The sequence below is a fragment of the Equus quagga genome, chromosome 20 (genome assembly GCF_021613505.1).
Source record: "Equus quagga isolate Etosha38 chromosome 20, UCLA_HA_Equagga_1.0, whole genome shotgun sequence".
In the NCBI taxonomy this organism is placed as follows: Eukaryota; Metazoa; Chordata; class Mammalia; order Perissodactyla; family Equidae; genus Equus; species Equus quagga.
Window position 1 is genome coordinate 21,786,997 of NC_060286.1, and position 3,414 is coordinate 21,790,410.

Sequence of the window (3,414 nt, forward strand, 5' to 3'; positions counted from 1 at the left end):
TTACAGTGAGATCTACACATGTACACAGAATTACATTTAAATTCCTATAGAACAATATTTACATTTTAAGTTACACTTGAAATTAGAAGATGATGTACAGCTGAAGCTTTACAACAAAGAAAAGAAAAACATATGAGACAGAAATAGAGTTAACAGTAAAAGTATAGCTATCTGTTCTTGATACAACACGTGGAAACTTTTTGTCGGAAAGCTACATCTTCTTAATCTGATTGTCTGAATCATTAAAACATGGATGGTTCAGGGCTATTTTGCCAGCAACTTGTTTGGCAGGATCATAAACTAACACTTTTGAAAGCAAATCCGAGCCATTTTAACCAAGTTTTTGACATGAGATGCTGGACTTCCTGTTTTCCACTTGGGAAACATATTCTTATAATTTTATAAAGATCCCACTTCCGGCCACGCTTCATTGTTGAGGGTGTCCAAAGCTCTGAAAATCCTGAAGAGTCGATCAACTTCTGAATCCCCATGGCAAAGTGGCTACTTAGTTACTAATTCTGCAAATATGGTGTCTAGACTCCAAATGTCAACTGGAGTTGAATAGTGAGTTGACCCCAGCAATGCTTGTGGAGGTCTATAGCAGAGAGTGACTACCTCATGTGTGTATACTCTAAGAGGTATTCCAAAAGCTCTGGCAAAGCCAAAATCAGCTAGTAATCGTTCATTTGTTATCAATAGGTTTTGAGGTTTTTAGTCTCTGCAAAGAGCTCTTCTAGGGTGATAAAACACAATCTCTTGGAGGATTTGGTACAGACAATCTTAATAAGTGAAGAATCCATGAACTGACCAGGAGGGATAGAATCCAAGTATTTCTTAAGATCCAAGGAATTCAAAGATGAGATATAACCTAGAATCCTGCATAAGCGCGTCTGGAAGACTGACTATATTTGGATGACAGAGTTCTTTTAATAGAGAAATTTCCTGAATTACAGTACTAGGAATCCTTCCTCTTTGCACTCTAGTCTGATTTTCCTCATGGCTACCACTTGACCTGTTGTATTGTGTCTGCCCTTATACATAACTTCATAGGTATCTTCTCCAGTTTTCTTTATTTTGGTATAACCTTCCATAGTTACTCAATAGGTATAGTAGAGCCCGGCTTATTATTCTGTGATGGTGGCAGGGTGGGGTTGGGGGTGTTGGAGTGGTAGAGGCAGGTACCATGTCTGTGTCACTCTTTCCTCAACTTCCAAGAGCCCTGAGACCTTTTATTACAAATCATTTTCTAATAATCTTTTTGAGTCTATTGAGATAATTATATGGTTTTTCTTCTTTTTTGTTTTGTTAATATGGTGAATTACATTGATTGATATTTGAGTGTTAAAACAGCCTTGCATTCCTGAGATCAACCCTCCTTGGTCATCATGTATGAATTGTTTTTGAAAATATTTGATGAATACTTTTCTCTTTTCTGTTATTTGAGACACATCTGCGCTTTGTGCATCTGAGAGCGGCCAGGAGACTCTGCTCCCCATGGGCTGCTGTTGGGATCACAGTGGTCCTTTGGTGCCTGAAACTTGGGCAAGTGGATTTTTGTAGCCCTCTGAGATCCTTGGGGGAAATCTCCAGACTGAGATGTGGAATCTTGGTGGACTATTGATCATTTGCTACCCGCTTCAATCAATATATTTGTTCAAACCAAGTATTTGTTTAATTTGGAAGAGGAGCTGAAAATTGGGATAGTGAGTGGAAGAATGAGAAGGAGGACTGCTGATAGAAACCTCAAAATAGGGAGAGTATTAAGATATAGCTACCCTAAAATGATAGATATTCACTATTGAAAACATGGCCCTTAGGGGTCTTAGGCACATCTTCAGGATCATTTTATAGTATTCCTTTAACCACAAACTCTACTTTTCCGGAGAAGTAAAAAATGTGTGATTTGAAACCACATTGTTTTCCTCCATGTCCTTAAGTTTCCAGTGACGTACTAGCCACTGGTGATGTTTGAGCGTACCTTTCCTCATGTATTGACGCTCCAGGGAGCTGCCTGGCAGACCCATTCCTTAATCTGACTCTGGCCTGACTATTTCCTCTTAGTGCTTTGAGCTCAGTGGGGGTTTGATCAGTATCATTGAAAGCTCAGTGTCTCCTACTCTGGGACTTCAGGGAGATGGGTATGAGATATTATGACAATTTATTTTCACTCAAGAATGTTAAGACCAGGAGAAAACTCTCTTGGCCTGCCTCAGAGGCTGGGGTCAGTGTCCATATTTATGAGCAGGGAGGCTGAGACGTGGGATTCGGAAGGGGGAACTGTCAGTGGATGACATGTTAGGAAAGAGTCTGCGTGGCTCCATCAAGTCCCCAGTAGCTGCCAACTTCTCAAGGTTAATCTGCTGAAAAGGGCTAGAACCTCTTGGCTTTCTCCTGTATCCAGTCAGCGATGCATCTTGGAGTCTGTGAAAATAGCTGGCGAGCAGAGTAGAGCAATGCAGTCTCTCTTTCTCCTCTATCTCATTTTTCATTCTCTCTCTTCTCTCCCCCTGTAATCTAGACTGGGACAATCAGATGACAAAAGAGTTCTACTTTAAAACAAGTGCACTCAGGTATTTATAGTAAGGAAATGGACTGAATGAGCCAGCTGCTAAAAATAGAAGGTCTGACTTAATCCATTCAGGAAGACTGTGGCCCAATGCATTTAGGGATAAAATAAATCAATTCAGATCTAATATTTAGAAAACTTATCCCAGATTGGAATGGTTGGCCTCTCACAAGAAATGCTATAGATTTTTCCAAATTGGCAGCAATGGTGGGGATGGGCTTTGCAGGCAAAAGTCTTGACTCTTAGCCTGGACATCAGAAGATCTTCTAAAGTGTGTTCTAATTTCCCTCCAGAAGAATTGGGCTAAGTCATCTAAACTTAGCACTAGACAAATTTCAGTGAAGCTTGCTGAGCCCATAAGGGAGTTTGGGGGTCTGATTTATGTTTGGGGAGTACTAAGTCTGTCAATTTTATGGTTGGTGCTCATTCAATTTTCCCACACGGTAAGTTCTTTGAATGAATAAACACTTGCACAGCATTTGTTGAGCACTTACTGAGTGCCATGCACTATGCTAGGCCCTTCTCATGCTATTTTATTTAGGCCTCACCATAATTTTGCTGATTTACAAACTGAGGCTCAGCTAGGATTTTCCAAAGCCACGTTGCTAGTGTATAGAAGATAGAGATTTGAACTCATATCTAGTGTTGGGGATGGATACCGAGTCTTGTAGTATTTCTGCAGTCCTCATGGCATTTTATTCTGGGCTGTGCACTTAGAGGCCCTCAATCAGTGTTTGTTTATGATGAGGGCTTTCTTGACTATTTCTCTCATTCTCTCTCCTCCTTTGAGTTCAACAGCCTAATGGTGCTGGTCAGCTTCACGTCTACTTTATGTTATCTTATATCAT

General features: G+C 40.3%; 1 pseudogene; it reads right to left on the minus strand.

Moving 5' to 3' along the window:
* Positions 1–211: 211 nt before the first annotated feature.
* LOC124230762 (cyclin-dependent kinase 1-like) lies at positions 212–1,091 on the minus strand (annotated as a pseudogene).
* Between the last annotated feature and the right edge of the window lie 2,323 nt (positions 1,092–3,414).